The sequence below is a fragment of the Canis lupus genome, chromosome 22 (assembly GCF_011100685.1).
Source record: "Canis lupus familiaris isolate Mischka breed German Shepherd chromosome 22, alternate assembly UU_Cfam_GSD_1.0, whole genome shotgun sequence".
Classification (NCBI taxonomy): Eukaryota; Metazoa; Chordata; class Mammalia; order Carnivora; family Canidae; genus Canis; species Canis lupus.
The window spans coordinates 28,322,496-28,344,016 of NC_049243.1; the positions used below are offsets into that span (position 1 = coordinate 28,322,496).

Here is a 21,521-nt window from a genome sequence, read left to right on the forward strand (position 1 = left end):
GCTCTTTCTGTTATGCCATATTTCACATACACATTTGGAGATCTCCAGGCTTGTCTACCCGAAAGTGTGGTTTTACAATATATATTATCTTTGGGACTATCTCCTGTGAAGTCCAAAATTTGACATTACAGGAAACTCTAAGACATGGAAGCTCGGCCCAGGAGAATCCTGGCAGACTATTTTCTGCATATCACTATCAGAGTACACATCATTCAATATGGAACCTGGGCAACAGGAATCACTATTATATGCTTATAAATAATCTCAACCAAAATTTTAAATCTGTAAATGAAAGTGGTTTTCTGTCTAGGAATCTGATTTTATTATTATTTTCATTATTAAATTAGGTTTGTATACTCTGGAGAAAAATTGGCAGAAAACATCTAACTTGTTAAAATCTGATATTCAAAAGAAATTTAATTTTTTGTCTGAATTGATAATATAAAATATTGAAGTTAAAATTCAAGAAGCTGTGTTCACTAGATGAATTCATAGTATAACAAGATCTGGGAGTAACATAAACTAATTTTCTCTACCTTGTAAATACTCATCTTCCTTTAGACCAGTGCTAACATTGGAAGAGGTTGTGGAGCAGTATGGGAAGGAGGAGGCAGTCAAAGCTGATTTCATTACATGCTTCCTAGAGAATGGGTTATTAAACAGCAAAAAAACCAACAGTGACAATAGCAAAAATAAAACTCTACTATCCCAAAGTATACAGAAGATTAAGCTGATATTGAAATACATTTCTGGACAGCTTTTCTTTTCCAAATTGATAATTATGGTGAAGTAGACTTTCATGATTCTTTGTAACTGATTCTGTAATGCATCTACTTGGCAGTCTCAATTTTTGCTACTTGATCTTGTCAGTTTATTCCTTCATGCATGTTTGTACTACTGCTTGAACTAGACTGAGAAGAAACTGTCTTGTTCACATTATGTCTTCATATTCATTCAAGCTCCCAGATCCCTAAATAATTCTTCCAATCCAAACGAGGCTTAATAACCATTTTTGAGAAATTTACCTTACATTCTAAGAAGAGTGTGATGTCTAGATTTAATGCTTTCTAACCTCTGCAAACTGGACCCACATAAACAAAAGCATTTTTACACATTGTTTAAAAAAAAGTTTACATATTGTTTAAAATGTGACATAAGGGATCCCTGGGTGGCGCAGCGGTTTGGCGCCTGCCTTTGGCCCAGGGCGCGATCCTGGAGACCTGGGATCAAATCCCATGTCGGGCTCCCGGTGCATGGAGCCTGCTTCTCCCTCTGCCTGTGTCTCTGCCTCTCTCTCTCTGTGTGACTATCATAAGTAAATTAAAAAAATTAAAAAAAATAAAATAAAATAAAATGTGACATAATATAGTCCAGACACAGGAAACCAAGATGGATTCAGTGACCATTTCATCCTCAATTTACTATAAGTATTAACTAAACTCATAAAGGCATATGCATTTCAGAATTTTGATGGCCATACAGGATATTTTTGTCCTGTCAATTAAAGCAAAAATTGACCTTTCATTCTTCATGTTTTGCTATGAGTCAGCAAGATATTAAATTCATGTTACAAAGTGTATGCAGCTATTTGCTATAGGTGCTAAAAAGGAAAACCAGAAAACACTGTTTATATTAAATGAGATAACACATGTAAAGAGTTTATCTCAGTTATTCTAAATAGCAAGTATTAAATAAAGGTTATAATTTCTTTTCTAAATTCCCCTATTTTCACTTAAAAACTTTAGTAGTTATGACTTAGATTTATGACTTGAAATGAGGGAATATCTCAGTTGCCCCAATTACAAAGGACAGTGCAGAGATAAAAGAGGAAATTGGCTGGAAAATAGCTTTTTTTTTTTAAGATTATTTATTTATTTATTCATAGAGACACACAGAGAGAGAGGCAGAGACACAGGCAGAGGGAGAAGCAGGCTCCATGCAGAGAGCCCGACGTGGGACTCAATCCTGGGTCTCCAGGATCACGCCCTGGGCGGCAGGTAGCATTAAACCGCTGTGCCACCGGGGCTGCCCTGGGAAATATCTTTGACTAAAATACACACATCTGTTATAATGGATCTCTCTCTCTCTTGAGATTTTAATATATATATATATTATATATATGTATATATATATACACATATATATACACATATATATATAAAGCATTTGTATATGCAAAAGCATTTTTATATATTATATAAATAAAGCATATATAGTATATACATATAAATCTATATGTATATATATATAGGTAGTACAGAGAAATGTGGTAAGATCCTCATCTATTAATAACATTTCTCTTTATATATACTTTTTTTATAATTACAAAAATCATCCTTTTTGTGGGAATATTTCTCGCCTTTAGAGCAGGTAAGACACATCCATGAAAGTAGAGGGAAAAAAAATCAGATAAACTTATCTTCATTCCCTTAAATATCATTATCTTGACATTTTGTTTTAACTTAAAATTTCCTACTAGCATATATGTAAACATCTTAATAGAGGGTCAGAAGTGAAATTTGGATATTCACATATCCACTTTGATTCTCAGCTATCAAATCTCTAAAGAAGGAATATTAAGCACTCTATTGCCCTCTTCTCAGAATATTCTCAGATAATTAAATTAAAAAATTTTAAATTACAATTTGCATGATTATCATTTAATTTTCCATCAAATATAAAATGTTTGTTAAAGACATTGCATCTTATAGGAAATCTGTACCTGTTCCACAGATTTTATGGAAAGTATATTTATTTAGTCTTGTAGTATAGGCATTTATCTTGAAATGTTTACATGTCTTTGCATTTTCTTTGACATAGATGTATATATATGAAGTGTAACAAAGTAGCGAGGCTGGTTTCTTTATGAATTTTAATTCTTTAATGTACTTATCCAATAACCTCTTGATGTCTAATATGTGCCAGGCATTGGGCAAGATGCTGGTGATACAAAAGGAAAGAAGTGTGACCTCACTCTTTTTTTTTTTTTTTAATTTTTTTATTTATTTACTTATGATAGTCACAGAGAGAGACAGAGAGAGGCAGAGACACAGGCAGAGGGAGAAGCAGGCTCCATGCATCGGGAGCCTGATATGGGATTCGATCCCGGGTTTCCAGGATCGCGCCCTGGGCCAAAGGCAGGCGCCAAACCGCTGCGCCACCCAGGGATCCCGTGACCTCACTCTTAAGAAGCTCACAGTCTCATTTATTAAAATAATAAAAAAAGAAGCTCACAGTCTAAAGTAGGAGATGCCATGCGCAGAAACATAATTATATTATAGTGAGGTAAGACCATCAGGGCCACGTGTAGAGAGAATTTATGGGCACACAGACATGAAGCCTCCTGATGCACCTGCTGTGAGGTGACAGTGACAAAGCATTCTTTAAGGAGATATTTTTTGGCCTGGGTTGTGTTTCCATCATCAGAATAGAATCTGAGGTGATACAGGCATTCTAATCAATGGAAACAGAATAAACATGCAACGCCAAGGAGGCTTGAAACTGGTAAGCCAACTGCCTTGAAACAATGTCTCATTGTTTTTAATTTACATATGTTGAAGTCAGAAAAACTGGATGTGCTTTCACTAATATGGCTATCTAAAACATCTACTACAGGATGTTTACCAAATGAATCATTATCACAGTTCCTGCTGTGGTTGAATTTTTCGTTTTTAACCTCAAACCCTTGGGGTGAAGAGTGTCACATTTCCATGGGTGATCTCTTCAGTGACTGTTAAAAATTTCATCTTTCACCTGGACCACTGCCCGGAGTCTCCACTTCAGGTTTTGACCCACCACGTTACCAGCAGAGTTATTGTAATGCAGCTTAGCACTTTTATTTCTACAAGACAGATGATCCTGTCATTCCTCTACTTAAAACATTTGAGGACTCCCCATTGGCCTACAAGATTAAGACTTAAGGTGGGAGACAATGTTCTTCATAAGCTGGCCCCAATAATTCTTTCCAATCTTTCCCCAAACTCCTTTCTTTCTACTCCCAACCAGGTCCCCTAAACTCACACCATCACAAATTACTCATTGTTCTCCATATTCCATATCCTTGTTTAACTCTGTCCTTTGAGGATGAAACAACACAGTATGTGGAGATAAAGGTAACTTGCTATGGTTTGGAGCCCCTGTGGGAGAGGAAGAAGATGAGGCATCTGGTCAATTGATGTAGACCAGATGACAGAGAATTGTCAGTGCTATATAAGAAGTCTTGGTTCTCTTTTGCATTCTATTTTGTTTGTTCCAAAGTATTCCAAAGAGGAAAGGAAAATATTTTGCATGCCCCACCCCCATGGATTTTGAGTACAATGCCTCGAGAAGGACCAGCACAAGTAAAAAATTTATTTGAAGTCTCCTTTCATATTTTTGCATTCTACTGTGTATTTGCCTATTATTTTTGTTGTTGCTATTGCTGTTATTTTTAAGATTTTATTTATTTATTTATTTATTTATTTATTTATTTATTTATTTATTTATGTATTTATTTATTTGAGACAGAGAGAGAGAGAGAGGCAGAGACATAGCAGGGGGAGAAGTAGGCTCCCTGTAGGGAGCCTGATGCGGGACTCTATCCCAGTATCCTGGGTTCACAGCCTGAGCCAAAGGCAGATGCTCAACCACTGAGTCACCCAGGTGCCCCTGCCTATTAGTTTTGATACTAAAATAAAAATTTAAACTTCTTGCCATCAAATAAAATTGAATTTCCAAGAAGATATTCTGCTGGGGTTTTCAATTCTCCTGGCATGTTGCCAGGACTCCCAGGGAATGTGTATTCCAGATTGAAAAGCACACCTGGGGGTGACTAACCATTGCTGAATTTGAGGAAGGCGGTGGCAACAACAAATTTGCAGTTAACTGTTCTAAACTTAGAAAAGGAATAAGATGAGTACAAAAACAGAAGATTTTCAATTTTGCACATGGAAGTTTGAATGGAATTGGGGACATATAAGTGGAGATACTCAGCAGAAAGCTGGATATTAGGTTTGAAGACCGGGGGATAAGTTTGCCTGCCTCTCTCTCCCTCCCACCCCGACCCTCCATCTCTATTACCTATCCGTTTATATTCGGAAATCATAAGTCTGTAAGTGGAAATTAAAGCAATGGGAATAGATGAAATTGCCTTGGGAAGAAATAAGGAGTTAGAAGAAGAAAGTGTTGCAATGAAGAGAGAGAGAGAGAAAAAAAAGGAGGTCCTTAAAGAAGAGGTAGTGAGGGAAAAGGAAGCAAGACCTATGAAGGAATGTTAACATTGTATACTAACTGAGAGACCTCCTGATATATTTTCTCACTTGATAAATTAAGAAGTCAAGGCTTAAAAATAGCAAATGACTGCCCTAAGAACCTTGTCTTATTTTCTCATTCTTGACTGAATGGCCAAGCATTCAGAATGTGGCTGAATGCTTGCCACATTTTAATGATCTTGTCTTATCAATAAAACTTGTGATGTTTTATTAATCTTGCGTCTACCATGGCATATAGCAAAGTGTTTCACAAAGAGCAGTCACTTAATATAGTTTTTAAAGAAATGAATTACAAATGATCTTTTGGAAATAGGAGTTGGCAACATTCAGCAAATCAAATTAAAATATGAGACTAATGAGGAATTTTTAAAAAAATCATAGCAACTGTATATTAAAGTATTAATGGAAAAGTAAACCAACTACCTCAGCTCCATTGCAAAGGGAATTTTCAGTAACTTTCCCCTGGACACTTCTTCTACATAGAAGGGTTATTTTTGGTACTCGTTCACTTCCCTTTGGAATTTCTTTCCTTGCTCTTAAGAGTTCTCATTCTCAAATCCTGTTCCGTGTCAGTGTCCCAGTCCTCCTGCTGCCATACCACATCCAGCCCGCCTTCTCCAAAACCCACACTTGAACATCAGCCCTAGAACCCCAGTCACAGATATCAAAAGAAATAGTCAACATTTTCAGATCTGCCTCTGTTAAAAGTGGATACATCCTGCTTTAAACGGATGACAACTGTGTACTTTTCAAGGAGGGCCACCTGGTGCTAGGGTTTGGTCGCATTCCACTTGGGAGTTCCAGGATGGAGTAGAAATAGCACATTCTTGTACTCAGAGTGTCAGAAGGTGGGTGGTTCCCCTGGAGGAGAGCCCATTTTCTACACTACTTTTTTGTCCTCTGGAAAAGAGGAGTTGAAACATTTAGAATGCAGCCCAGGCTGATTCTTTAGGCGTAAAAAGTAATGGGCTTGATTCTTTGCTATCATTCTCTAAGTAATGATTAGGTTGATAAGGCAGTCTTTGCCTTTTTGAAATATAGGGGAACCACTCTCTCGGCTTCTGAGAAAATTGAAAGTGGCTGCTTGCCAGAGATTTGTACAGCTTACTGGCTTGGTGGGTGGAAAAAATAGCACAGACCAGTGCGAGGGAAACATCAACTTGTTCCCCTTCCAACATGTGCCCGCGATGCATCCCCAGAAATGCTGGACAGATGGTGAAGATCACCTTGGTGGCATTTGTATCAGAACTCGGAGTCTGTGTGCAGGAAGCCTCCAATGAGAGGGGGGCTCCGCAGAGTTGTGCACATCTACATCTAGATGTCAGAGCGTCATTGCTGAGATTTGCATCTCTGTGTGGCAAGTATGAGAAAACACATCTGACATGATGCTAACGATGGTGGTTCACAGTGTTAAAAAGATGAGGGAAGGTCAGAGGAGTTAATTACTTATGGTAAAAAATCTAAATGCTCCGAGGAATTAACTGGTATTCTGTAATTAATTTAAAAAAAAGACTCTTTCAGATGAAAAATATGATCTTAATATAGCCATCAGTAGTTTGAATTCCGTCTATACTTACTGCATTCTGTGAATATTATCTTATTGTACTAATAATGAGTTTGGAGGCAGTAAGCTACATTCTTTTGACCAGATTTCAAAGAACCTAAATTGAGAGTGCAGAAAAGACAAAGCAAAGAAAACAATATCTTTGATATCTTGCTTATTATACCGTGGTAAAATGGATATCACAAATGCTCTTGATGATGAAGGCAGTTTAGATTGTTTAGAATTGACGAGACGGTATAATACAGTTTCCTTGTGGTTGCAGATTTTACAGATTTTCTGGCGCACAGGGATGACGTGGATTAAACAGCAGCATTTTGCTGTAATGATAACTCTTTGAAAAAAATATCAGAGACACAGGGGAAATCTGGGGGGATCTTTGCTACCATTAGTTGAATTTTCCTCCATAATCAATTTTCTGGCACGTATCAAGACGTATAGCCCTGTACTTAGGCAGAGAAGGGAGAAAAAATTCTGTAAGCATCCACCTGCTTTTTCTTATCTCCCAAAATAGAATTTAGGTGGTACTTTCCTCCTATTTATTCTGGAATTCCCCATGGATGTCTTGTGGAAACTGCAAAAAGGGATTCCCCAAGAATTTGTAAATATGTCATATTCACTGAACTCTGAGAATTTACTTGTGAAATCACTGAATAAAAAACCAGAGTTATGTCAAATTCTCTTAAACTATGGAATATAACAGTACCCAGATTGACTGAATTGATGTTATCGAAGAAAGGTATTTTCATTACTATGGGAGAAGGATGCCAAGGACCAATATTGATAAGTGTTCATCCAAGGACTGTGCCAAGGAGGGGAGCTCGGGGCCAACCAAGGATCAGGCTTCCAGTCCCATTGGCAAAGCTATTATTAGTATTGTGGCACTGGATGACCTAGGGGACCGTAGACTAATGCCATTATATACTCAATTAAGATAACTTCTCCTCTGTTACAAGCTCACCAGTCAAACTTATCCTTATGATTTGGCTTCCTGTACAGGGGAGGAAGAGGGCTTATACCAATTCCAATATTGGAGACTTTGTAATAGGCCTGTTTGTAGTTCAGTTCTGGTTTTATATATCGGTTTGCCAGTTTGGTTACTGTGACTTTACACTGAAAGCTTGTATTGGCTCTTAGTGGCCCGAAAACATGAGGTTTTTGAGCCTGAGAGGTTGAAGGTGAAAATGCTGTGGCTGTGAGGATCTTTGGAGTCAGCCAGCCAGTCTTCCTCTCATGACATCTGTATGCAACCCTATTGGTCAGCAGACAGACTGTTCATACTTCTTTAAGAGCCATGTGAGTTTCTCTTTTTGTTAATTCAGGTGGGGACATTGTTTCTGAAAGTAAATTTCACATGTTCCTGGGAAGAGCAAAGAGAGCTTAAGGAAAGTAGGAGAAATAGCTTTCCTCAATTAATACAATTTCAACCAGTGATCCCCAATCTATGGATGAGTAGGCTTCATCTTGGGAAGCACTTGGGAACTTACTCCATTCTGTTTTGTGTTCTAGCCAGCCCTTTGTTGCGTGTTGCAACAATCATAAAAGTGCCCACCATTAAGGGTGGCCTAAAGTTTATGTCTCATCAGGGACCAGTCCTCTTGCCTGTGTGCTTCTCTCCAGCCTTGAGCAGCTGGGAGGGAGCAGACACAGAAGAAATGCAGCATTGGGTTTAATCAGGGTTGGACTTTTACCAAGTGAGCATGCAAAGGGAGCCAACCAGAAAGGACCTGGAGGTGCATGCCAGTGAGTGTTTATGATGATTGACTGTGGATTTTAAGCTGGGGAAGGAGGGAAAACAAGAGTGGCATCAATGAACTGTCAGTTTCAAGGAGGCTGAAGGATTGCTGGTGTAGGGGCACCAGAGGATGAAGTAGGAAGATGGGAAATGATGGTGGGAAAATGGGTTTGAGAAAATCTAAACATGTGTTCAAGACAAAATCACTCTCTGACACTTGGTATGTGATTATGCAAGTTATTTAGTCTCTCTCTGTCCCTATTTTAAATTTTTTATTTCTAAAGTGGGAATAACAATAATACATATTTTATTGAGAAAGCTACAAAGATTGAGTGATAGGATGGATGTAAATAACCTAGCACGGCAAATAGCAAATATTTGATAATTAAGTAAACGTCCATTCTTATGTTTCTACTATACAGTAAGTGCTTTGAAAGCAGAAGCATCTCCTCTCTGCCCCATGTCTCTCTCTCTGTCTTGCTTTCTCTTTCTCTTTCTCTCTCTCTCTCTCTCACACACACACACACACACTCTCTCTCTCTCTCTCTCCCTCTTTGATAAATGCATGTGGAAAAGAGGAGTAGAGCCAGGCCCCAATGGAAATAATAGGTGTGTCTGGATCACAAGGCTTCTCAGGGATGTCCCCAAACAGCTTGGGCTGGGGGGTGGGAGAGTTTGGATGGGGCTTGGGGTGAGTGGAGGTGGGGTGGGGTAGGGGAGGACTTGAACTCTCAGGTTGGGAGACTTCCAACTCTCACAGGTGAGAGTTGGAAAAACAACAGGCTTCTTACTCATTAAATTTGGTTTCCATCAACCATAATTGTATTTGAGGTAAACATGTGGAACCTGAAAGTTCTGATGAGTAGGCTTTATAGTTTTTTGTTTTTTATATATAAATACATAGGAAATACTTTTAAAAAAATGTTGTCTGCTAGTCTTTTGAGGGGTTCTTAACTGGAAAATGCTTGATGATTTCCTTAGAGAATTTTTCTGTATGTGAATATCATAAGGATGAGTTTCTTCAGTCATTCCCTGATTAAGTAGATGGAGTCAGTAGACAATTTCTGGAAGTTAACTGTGCTTAATTGTACCATGGAGAGGCTCCCTGAGGCTGGCGGAGGGTTGAAGTGTGGTTGTGCTGCCCTATGCTGTCATTTCAAGTGCTCTCTTTGGTAATCAGGTCACTCAGTGGTCTCTAAGCTCTATAACTGCAATAAGCCTTGCCAGAGACACTTGATCGGGGGCTCAGAAATGTGACACATTTGACACCTATTAAAGGCATAGGGTGAAGGTTCTGAGGTATGTTTGGAGAGAAGGGTGAGGGTCATTATGATGAGCCTAAGCAAAAGATAGTTAGGACCCAGTGAATATGAATCCAATAAATAGATGGATGCATCAAACTTCCAGATATAAAATAAACAAGTCCCAGGGATGTAATGTATAGCATAGTGACTGCAGTTAAGAATATTGTAACGTATATTTGAAAATTGCTACGACGCTAATCTTCTAAGTTCTCAACACAAAAAGAGAAAAAAATCGTAACCATGTATAGTGATAGAAGTTAATGAGACATGATCATTTCACAATATATACAAACATTGAAACATTAAATTGTACACCTGAAATGAATACAGTGTTATATGTCAATTCTATCTCAATTAAAAAAATATATCAATGGATGCATATATGGTAGAAGTCATGTGCTGAGAGAGAATGTCTGACTAATTCAGGGTGCAATTAGCCTGTCAGGGAATGAGGGAGATGCAGTTCTACACACACACACACACACACACACAACTCTGTGCTTAGAAGAAGGAGTAGATCTGTTTTCTTTGTGCTTTAAGTAGTAAGAAATTTTGATGACAGATATGTCAAATTATTTCAGAGAGATCTTGAAATCGTGCCCAGAGATGTCTGTGAGGTCATGAGCAGAAGGGATGCAGACAAGAATCAGCAAGTGAAAGGAAGAAGGGGTGAAAAAAAGGTACCCTGTAAGATTTAGGGGGGAGAGAGACCCGGAAGGAGAGGGGTATGGGACACTGAGAAGGGTAGGACCATAAGACATGCCAAAGGAAGTGCTGAAGGATGTGTTAGGGAAGGGGTGGGGCAAGAACAGCTTCTTTGCTAGGGAGCTCACCTCCTTTTCTGGGAACAAGAACTGTGGGCATTGGGTTCTAAGCTCTGCCAGGCACTCATTATGTCTGACATGCCAGTGACTGATGGTCTTATTCCATCAAACATTAAAAAAAAAAAAAAAATCAAGACTGCAGTAAAAACGAACCCAGCATTGTGTAGTTAATTTTTTTCCCTTCTAACCATTGTGTGCATTAGTCACCACACTGAAAAAACAGTGAGAAGATAGAAGTGCCAAAAGTGGTAAAGAAAACATGTCAACATTCAAAGAATAATTAATGAAAAGTGTTGCTGTTTCAACATCACAGAGGAAAGTCAATCTCAGTCTCACCCAGTTCTTCTAAAAAAATACCCAGGAACTCCATCCCCTGGAAACAGCCACACCTTGCTTTCTGATCTGAGCCCATCCTTGGTGCAAGTTTAACGAAAGTGTCCTCACCATGGACCTGAGCCTGGTGCCTGATGTGTCTGGATCAATTACCCAGGTAGCTAAGTGCTCACTAAAGTGAGGCCTTCCTTGCAATCTTCATCCTTGATGGTCTAATTTTTGCTTTTTGTAGTGTGAGTTTTTACTGTTCAGATCCTCACTGTGACTGAGCTTCTGGCTGAAAATGCAGTGTGCTTACCTAAGTTTCCAATGCACTGCTTCCCTCTTCCTGCTTCCTCCAATGGATTCAAATTCTTCCATCTTTCCCCATCTTCCCACTCTCCCCTGCCAGGTTGGAAAGGCCTCACTCTTGAGTTGGCTGGCTGGTGTTCAAAGTCATGTTCCTAATCCCCATACCTTGAGGAAGATACTCTCAAGAGAAAACAAGCACTGCAAGCTTGATCTGAAGGGTCAGTCAGTCAGGGCTGGCCCTGCCAGTGAGGGTTAGTTAGGGAACCTGAAATGTAATATTCCTCCTGGCACAGAAGGTTCTGTTGACCTCCAGGTTCAATGACTTAAGACGACTATGGACAGTTTCCAGACCCCACTTGCAAGTGGGCAGGGGCAAAGCTTCTAATTCTGCTAGGCTGAGTCAGTCAGTGGTGCCCAGATGGGTGTGGCTGAGGACACAGATAGCAGGTAGTCCTTAGGGGAGGTGGGGATGGGGCTGGGATAGGCTAGAACTGACAACTGTTGTTCAGGGTCATTTAGTAGGCACCCCACCCCCCCAAGGACTGTGCCAACCATACCACTTTGTGCCCTGTTTCGTGTGCATTCATTTCCCCTTTGTTAATCCTTTAGTTGCTAGAAATCATATTGAAAAATAGAATTACAGATGTGATTTTTCCAGAGGCTTATAATTATTAACCCAAACCTTCTTTACTCTTGAATGATTCTTGTTGCTAGGCTCCCCTTCCAAAGGATTCCTTAGATGGGGCTGCCAGCGGAGTCAGTGGACTTCACCTGTCCTTAGATATGAGAACTTGAGCTGTTGCTCACTTCTGCAGGGCCTATCACAGAAACATTGTCAATCCTTCAGCCCAAGCTGTTTTATTTTTATTTATTTGTTTGTTTAGTTATTTATTTATTTGAGAGAGAGAGCATGCACACATGTGTGCGTGCAAAGAGAAGGAGGGGCAGAGGGAGAGAGAATCTCAAGCAGACTCTGTGATAGGCATGAAGCCAAGGGTGGGAGGGCTTGATCTCAAGACCCTGAGATCACTACCTGAGCAGAAACCAAGAGTTGGATGCCCAAATGACTGCGCCACCTAGGTACCCCAGTAAATTCTTTCTTTTAAACCATCTTAATGAAATCAGGAATATTTAACTATAACTACCAGCTCTATTCCCTTTTTTTCTTCCCACTTTCCCTTCCCTCTGCTTTCCTCCTTTTCTTCCTTCCCTTCTTCCCCTTCTTCCTTAATTTCTGACTCTGAAATAAGTAAGTTCGAAGTTTGAGTCATCTCCTTGTTAGGACAGATTATTTTAGCATAGGATTAGAAATCCCTAGTCCAGATTATTTCTATTCATAATTTATTCTTGTAATACTCTTGGAATCTCTATCTATCTACCACCTTTCTACCTATCCACTCACCTATCATCTATCCATCCATCTATGTATCTATTATCTATCTGTCATCACCTCTCTATCTAAAGAAATACTGTTTTTAGAATGTGATGAGAAATGAAAGTTTGTGATTAGCTCTCTTTTCTAAATAACATTAATCTAAAGCAACATTTAAAAAATGGACTCTTACATTACTTGCATGGAGTCAGCTGAGTTACTTGTTAAAAGTACAGGAATCTCTATGAAGGCTGAGAATCAGGATTACTGACAAGACTGCTCCTCCTATCTCCATCATTTTAAAGCACGTTATATTTCATGAACTCTGCATATGGAGACTTTGTGAATCACAATGCATCACAGAATATAAAGGACTATTTTGAAGTGGTAGCTAAATGGTGGTATGGTATAAACATACATCTGGGAGCCACCTCAAATCCTTTGTAGAAATTAAAATTATGAATAAATAAAAATGGAAGGGTATATAAATAAATGAATATGCAAAAAATATCTTTAAGTAGCTACATGTTTGGGGTTTTTTTCCTGTTAATTCCTACCTTGAATGGTTTATCCTATCCATTCTTCAAAGAGATTAAATCTCTTTCCCATTAAAACTTGACAGCTTGTTAGAGCCCATGGAGCTATCGGTCTTCTAGAATAATAATGCTTTTTTAAATTCACCAGTATTTCTCAATGTTCCATAAAACACCAGTTCTTGAACTATCTCTACCATTATTAAAAAACAGTAACATGTTTGTGAAAGTTCAGCATACATGAATTAGGGAAATACTATAAATTATATATTTGCTATTTAAGCTATATACTGCTTGTTAGCTTATTGCAGATTCTGGAAGTCTTGCAGTAATAATTTTTTTTTTCCTTTTTAAAATCAAGGTTTCTAAAACTTACCTGACCAAAGAGCCTTTTTCAGAAGTATAACATTTACCAACAACTTTCTCTCTCTCTCAAATCTGATCTATACTTTCTGTTTGCTCATTATTGTCAAGCCTTGAACTATCTTTTATATTTATTGTTTAACCCTCTTCTATACATTTGTAACAAAATGATCTCTACTCAGTATATGTATATGACACCTAGGATTGTATGTTTAGGGTATTTTACTGAGTAAATGATCCTGTTCACGTCTGTTAGTAGGACCATTGCTAAGTGTGAGCAAAGTCTTTTTGGAAGACAGTGGACTTTCCAGAGGCAGGTCTTGTGACAGAAAATGAAAATTAAGATAGCAGGGTCTTGCTATCTTTTATGGCTTTTGAATAATTATTATTATAATGATAGTAATATTAATTACCATTTATTGTGCACTTATACTCTGCAGTGTGCCAAGTGCTTGTTATTTGATTCTGAAAACAACCCAGTGAGGAAGGCATTATTATTTTTTTCAAAACGTTATTTTCCAAAGGATAATAGATATCTCCTGGTTTACATCTATACAGACATGTGACAAAACTGGGATTTGAACTCGTATCTATCTGACATCAAGTCCACAGTTATGATCATTCTATTGTTGGCTGAATGTGGACGTCTTTGAGCATGCTTCCATGCTGGCAAATTTTAAAGTTGGTCTCTTGCAGATGGAGTGACAGGAGAGCTCAGCAGTAAGGCAACTCCCCAAGATAAATATATATACATCCTAAGCCATATGATCATGTGCCATGATTGGTGTGTGCACATGAGTGTATATGTGAGTGTGTATTTATTTCTCTTTTGTTATCCCTTGGTTGCTAATAAACCACATTTGAATATTTAGGATTTACTTCATTTATGCTCTGAGTAATTAAAGAAAAGATAAGATGGCTATAATTGGGGAGCTCAATGGGAAATAGTGTCTCCCCTCAGAATGGTAGGCACTGTGCTTGTCAGACAGAGGATGCCAAGGGAAGAAGGTCAGGAGAAAAGACTGGTGCCTGCAAGAGTTGCCTGCTTTCACTTCTATCAAGATGTATTTTCTACTGTCTAGAACTTATATTTGGAAATAATCATTTCTTCACACTTCTTCTTTGAGAAATATTTAGTAAATTACTAGGAGGAAGTAATCATTTTTATTATCCTTTAAGGACCCATAATGCTTAGCATGGTAACTGGTCCCAGGTAGGTGCTCAATAAATACTGGTTAATAAGAGAACAAACCCTTTCTCCAACTTGGTAAGGGATGGTCTTTGGGAACAAAGAAAAAAAAAAAAAAACACACAAAAAAAACCCTCTTTACTCAGCACACTGAATGTGCCAGAATGTAATTTTGAGATTGATAATGAGATATCACATCATTGTTTTTGAAGTATGCTCATTTGCTTAGGGTATACAGACTAGTTGAGTTTTTTGTTGCTTATCAATTATATGGCATTTAGCCTTTTATGTTGTATCATTTAGCAGCAGGCTACTAATCAGAATTTCATTTAGCTTTCAATTGCATGATGTAGTGAGACCCAAAATGGATATAATTTCAGGAAGGTGTTTTACCAAATTATTTTTGACCTGAAAAGGATATCCACAAAGCAGTTATCTGTAGCTTCTATTATATTGAATGGGTTCGACTTAATTAAAATTGTGTCTCTAGTCTAGAAATTATTTTCTAAGAAATGCTTTCTTGCTAAATAAGCCTGGTATATACACAGGAAAACTAACTTTATCCAGTGACTGCTACTGCATATTGAGGAGAAAAATGTATTTCCATAAATTTCAAATAACACTTTTGTTAGGTTTTCTTAGGTTCTACTCTAATGCCATCATCTATTGAGATGACACCTAGTTCTCTTAAGTTAGAAATGAACGGTTTCAAGTTTAAGTTGTAATTTGTTCAAGTCTCTGGCTAACGCTGGGATCAGCATGGACCAGTGAGTAGAAACAAGAAGAAAAACGAATGAAAACCCCCCCAGCACGTGACCTGAATAAAGATACCCGAACTCCAGTTCCAGTCCTGTCCCTCCTTGCTTTGGGGCCTGGGGCCTGTGCATTACAAATCAAGAGGCTGGAAGTTGCCCTTCTCACCTTTGTTGTGAAGATGAGCAGTTGAGTACCAGTATGGATCTGGGTGGGATTGTAGTAAAGGTTAGTGTTGTAAATCAACTGTAATGAAATCCTTAGCTGGGGATGATCAACCCAGTGAGTAAATTACTGTGGGTGAGATCACGAGGCTTTCAGCCTACTGTGAATGGGTAAGATTGAGCTAAGACTTCTCATTGGTGATGACGGTGGGGTGGGCTTATCAGCAGTGAGATTTCCTTTTATTTTGTAGAAGATTCTGAATTGGGTTTCTCTCTAAGATTTTTGTGAACTATTGCCATGTCATCTGGAAATGGCCTACGATTTATAGGGAGACTCACTGTCATTCACCAGTCTCATTTTTAAAAAATGATTTATTTATTTATTTATTTGAGAGTGTGAGAAAGAGAGTGTGCACAAGGGGGCAGAGGGAGAGGGAGAGAGGCAGACTCCCCACTGAGCACAGAGCCTAACATGGGGCTTGATCTCCTGACTCTGAGACTATGACCTGAGCTGAAATCAAGGGACGGACGCTTAACTGATGGAGCCACCAGGACCCTCACCGGTATCAATTTTAATCACACTTTAACTCTTATATTACACATGAAAAGGCAGAGTAAGAATTAAAAATTTTCTAAGTATCACTGGGGACATTTTTTTTTAATTCTTTAAAAAAATTTTTTTTTTAATTTATTTATGATAGTCATACAGAGAGAGAGAGAGAGAGAGGCAGAGACACAGGCAGAGGGAGAAGCAGGCTCCATGGACCGGAAGCCCGACGTGGGATTCGATCCCGGGTCTCCAGGATCGCGCCCTGGGCCAAAGGCAGGCGCCAAACCGCTGAGCCACCCAGGGATCCCTGGGGACATATTTTTATATATTAATTGATGATTAACCTTCCCTTTTTTGGTTGTCACAGTTGTGACACTCTCTTTAGTCAAGCAGCAAATCCATGAGGCATCAAAGAACAGAGAGAAAAAAGAGGGAGATATTTGGCTCTTGGGAATCTTCAGAAGTCAAGGTCAAAATATATGGCAATGTTTGGAAGGACCTTTGATCAGTCAGGGCTAGTTTTCCCAATAGTGATGTCTAGACTGTGGGAAGTATATGGGCAGTGGGAAGTATGAGCCTTAGAGGCTGGTTTGTTCCCTGGAAACCTTGCTGCCTGTACTCTTTGGCCTGAGGCCCAGGACCTGGACAAGGCTGGAAACCTGAGACATAGAGCTACCTTTCCTGAGTAGGGCTTGAGAGAGCAGCAGGGCTCGGGAACAGAGGAAATGTCCTGAGTGGTATTCTGGCATGTGGACCTGTACGTCAGCTTGCCAGGGTCCCCACACTCCTCAGCGTGACAGGAGGAGAAACAGCATTTTCCCATGCTACCAGGAGGAATGCAACCACGGCACAGAAACCTGGCAGTCCACAAGTAGCTTGAGGGAGGGTCAGCATGTGGCAGATGCAGCAAAAAAATGTGTGGACTGATAACCAAGATCCAAAGCCCACTCACCCCCCTGAACCCCCATTGAGAACTTAGTACTTTAACAGAGTCCCCCAGAAAGTTAGATGCAACCTGACAGAAGGTCATAATTAGATGGAAATCAAGTTTTGGCACCTGGGAGCCTGGGAGCTTGCTGTGGAAAATGATTTGGGTTATTTCAGTTATAGATAATACAAATGATGTACTTATATGTTTGATGTTATGGACCCAAATTAGTTTCCATAGAACAACTGCATTAATATCCTCCAAACTCCAGTGCAACACTGGATGCCTCTGTTGCCTCTTTCCAGATGTGTTCAGCTGGACCTATCTTTCCCTGTTTGACTTTCATTTCTGAATTCTGGTGAGTGATGTTTTGATAGGTAATTAACAGCTATTCTCTGCAGTAGTTGAACAGTCTGGTTTGTATTAAATGACTAAGGTCACTTAGATACATACCTTATCATTACCTGAGGGGACTGAACTGCTTCTCTTACACATTAACTTCTATTATCTTCCCATTCAGAAAAAAGAAAAACTACACGTGTAAGAGAACATTTTTAGAATTTTATGAATCATGATTTTTGCCACTAAAAACTAACGTTTGGTTAGCATTGAGAGCAACTGCCCTCAAAACAGTTTGTCTCAAAAAAAAAAAAAAACAAAAACAAAACAACAACAAACAGTTGGTCTCAGTCCTCTACCATGGATATGATAAGACAATAGTTTCCTATGACTTTTTAAGGGTTTTTTTTTTTTTCCTCTTCCTGCTGGCAGACAGCGGTGGGGTAGGACATACTAGACAGAGAGACAGAGAATCCAGATCTTATTTGCACGTCTCCACTTACCAACTGGGTGACTGTGCTAACGTCATTTCTCTTTCTTGTGCCCCAGTTGCCTTACCTGTGAAATGAGTGTTTCTTGATTGTCTTTCGAGTCCTTGTTAACGCAGAGATGTCTTGGCTTCATGGGTACTCATTCTCTGTGAGGTGGAAACCAAGACAACCCAAGATCAGTAACAGGCACACAACTATGCAAATACACTGTTATATTTTTGTAGATTTTTGTAAATTAGATCGTGTCTCTTTGTCACTGTCAGTATTGGTGATCCACGACTCACATTCAGTAGATGAAAAACACAGTTTGGATATATCGTTGCTACTAGGAGAAATAGAAAATGGGGATGGGCATCTGATTTCTAGGGTGGATATACACTATGGAATTCTCTATCATCATCTCCAAATACTCCTTATCCTTCTTCAATTTCACCAGTAACCAACTGCTCAGTTTGGGTTCCCCCAGAAGCAGATTGTGAGACAGGCAACTTATATTTGGAGGTGATCCCAGGATGGCTTGTACAAGAGTGAGGCAGTAACACAGAGAAGAGAAGAAAGCTAAGAGAAGTACTTGGTGACCCATCCTGCCAGGGACCTCTAGAAGACTGAGTAGGACATGCCCCATAGCTGTCTCCCTCTGCTGGGGTGGGAGAACTGGGGTATTCACACACTGAATTTCTCTCCTTTCCTGGTGAAAGGTATTAATTCCCCCAAATGTCAGGCCTGTGCCCTGGATAGGCCAGGCATGCTCCTGTGGCCAGGGAAGGCCCTAGGGCAGAGAGCCGCAGATGCTTGTGGTAGGTAGCAGGTGGTGTGTATGGAAACAGGATTGGGGATGCCAAAGGGTTTTGGGCAGGCCACCAACAGCATCTGCCACACTAGCCTAATCCAGGCAATAATACTCACATTGCTCCAAGGATTCTCCTTCTAGCTTCTAATTTCACTTATTCTCATTTTATACTTATCATCTAGAACATACTTCCTTGGATATTAAAGCTTCTTTAATACCTTCCTCATCTCTGTGTGACTTCATTTTGTGTTACTCACTGGCATCCCCTTTGCCATCCATCCCACCCACCCTTACAGTTTTGCCTTCCATTCTTTGCTAAGCTGTTCCTTCCACTTGGAATGGGCTCTTCAGTCATTTCCAATCCCTTCGTGTCCTTCTTAGCACACAGAATGTCTTATAGAGAACACAGCTAGTGCCTTAAATATTGTTTTTCTAGATCAAATTACATATCCTCTCAGGGATTATCTCTTTCCAAAGGTCTTTCCTACACTACTTTAAGTATTCCTTTACTCAATACCCAACAGTCCTTGTTTTCTACACCTTTCTTTTTGCCTACCCAACATTATTAATCTTTTTAGTGTAAACATAATTAAGTCAAGGAAGCCTTTTCTGAGCCCTGGGATATCTGAGCCCCATTCAATGCTTGGTCTTGGTTGTGCTCATACTTATAATTTCTGTTCATTTTCTTTTTTAAAGAACTTTGTTATTTATTTATTTATTTATTTATTTATTTATTTATTTATTTAGGAAGCATGATCAGGGGGAGGGTGAGAGGGAGAGGGAAAGAGAGAATCTCAAGCAGAGTCCATGCTGAGCATGGAGCCTGAAATGGGGCTTGATCACAAGATCTGAGATCATGACATGAGCCGAGATCAAGGGTTGGAGGCTTAAATGACTCAGCCACGTAGGCACCCCAATTTCTGCTTATTTTTGATCAGTCTTCCAGGATATATTTCCAAGGCCATGTGGCCCAGTACCATGGTTTTACTGTATTCCTAGAACCAGTCCAGTGACTGGCACATAGTAGGCATTGATTAAAATTCACTGAATCATGGTATGAATAAACAATGTCATTTTGGGCTGATTGACATTCTAAATAATAATTGGTTTTACTTCTGAGCATTTTTCTCATGAATTTATAAATATATTAAAAATGGAAACCATTTCTCCTACAACCCCTCTAGAGTACTGTATGTGATGTACTTCATACATTAGGATCTTCAAAGTGTTTGTAAATAAATTAACTCGATAACACCAAGGTTCCACACTGAGTGCTCTGGTAAGAGATAACTTGGACCACCAGAGATATGCTGCTCTTTCTCAGGTGAAATATAGCAACAATTCAACTAGAGTAAATTAATTATAGGAGAGGGACTAAGTAATAAAATTGGGTTTCAAACAGAAAAAGAGTGAAGAAATATATCCTGTGATTAGGAAGGATAATGAAGTTACTGAAAATAGATACTAATTCTAAATGCATTGGGAATGTTTGGAAAGATAAAAATATTGGGATATGTGTGTCAATTGGTCTTAATAACATACACCAAGAAAAACAAATTAAAGAGCAAAAGCAAGCACAAGATTTGTAGTCAATACATTTGAAAAAAAAAAAGTAGGTAATGGGAGCAAAGCAAACTAAATTTTAAAATACAAAAGAAGTTAATCAGTTTAGATCAATCTGCATTAAAATAGCAGAGAACAGACCTAGAGTTTAACAGAATAATATCAATTATCATTATAAAAAAAATCCTACTCTGAAATGTGTTTTCCTGGTAAAAATACAAAATTAGAAAATATACAAAATAGAAGAATATTATCTCCACATCAAAAATTTTATCTGCTTGTAGACTCAATTTCTGCAATATATAGGCAGGTCTGTTCAAAACGGAGGCAGAAAATTTTTTAAAAATCTCAAAATAAAAAGTACTTTGGCTTCAGCATTTAATAGAGTGTGACAGGAGATTTCATTTGCCCAAACTAGTCAAACAAGATTGTGTTGAAGCATGCTAGCTTTCCTGGAACATTATATGTAAAACAAAAACAAAAACAAAGAAAAATTTAAGAGGAAGTGACAAAGGAACAAAACATCAAGTATTAACAAATAGATATTTGTATTCTGAGCAATGAAGAGCCTTGACTGGAATGGAACTTGGTTCCAGGAGTAGATTATATGCACCAGACCTGAGGGAAAACAAGGAAATCTGGGCTCGTTTCCTGGCATAATTGGGGCTAAAGGAGCTGAAAATGCAGTATGTGGCAGTGATAGAAAGGTGACAGCTTGGGGCAAGCAGTGGTGAAAGAGTTTGTTTTCTTGCAATCGCTTGGAATCAAGTGCACTCTGAAGGCAAGGCTTTGGGTTATCAACTTGCTGCAGTTGCCTGACAGCATGAAGGAATTCAAGGTGTTTTTAGCTGCATGAGGTGGCTTTAAAAAAAGGGACTGACAAATTTAAATATTAAATTCGCAAAACAAATTTAAACCCAGCGACTCTATCTGATGATTTTAGTAGAAACTTTTGACTCCTATCTGCAGAGCTGAGGTCCCAAGAAACAAATGAAAAGATTTGGCCACCATGCTATTTAACACGCCTGGTCCTAGGTCTTGTCTAGGGAAGTTGAAGTATTAAATGGGACAGAGTAAGACCATGAATATTGAAATAAGACTTATGAGAGGATTCAGAGGCCTTGGAATATCCACAAACTCCAAATTCTCTAAGCTTCTCCTGCCAGTGGATGCAACCAAAGTAGTTTAA

At 38.9% G+C, this 21,521-nt stretch overlaps 1 protein-coding gene across 4 annotated transcripts in view; it reads right to left on the reverse strand.

Moving 5' to 3' along the window:
• Positions 1-21,521, reverse strand: part of KLF12 (Kruppel like factor 12) — a 591,277-nt gene that overhangs the window by 528,069 nt on the left and 41,687 nt on the right. For all 4 annotated transcript variants that reach the window (XR_005376376.1, XM_038569736.1, XM_038569734.1 and 1 more), the window contains exon 3: positions 18,047-18,125. The gene's annotated coding sequence lies outside the window, so the exon portion shown is untranslated. The remainder of the gene's footprint in view (positions 1-18,046; positions 18,126-21,521) is intronic.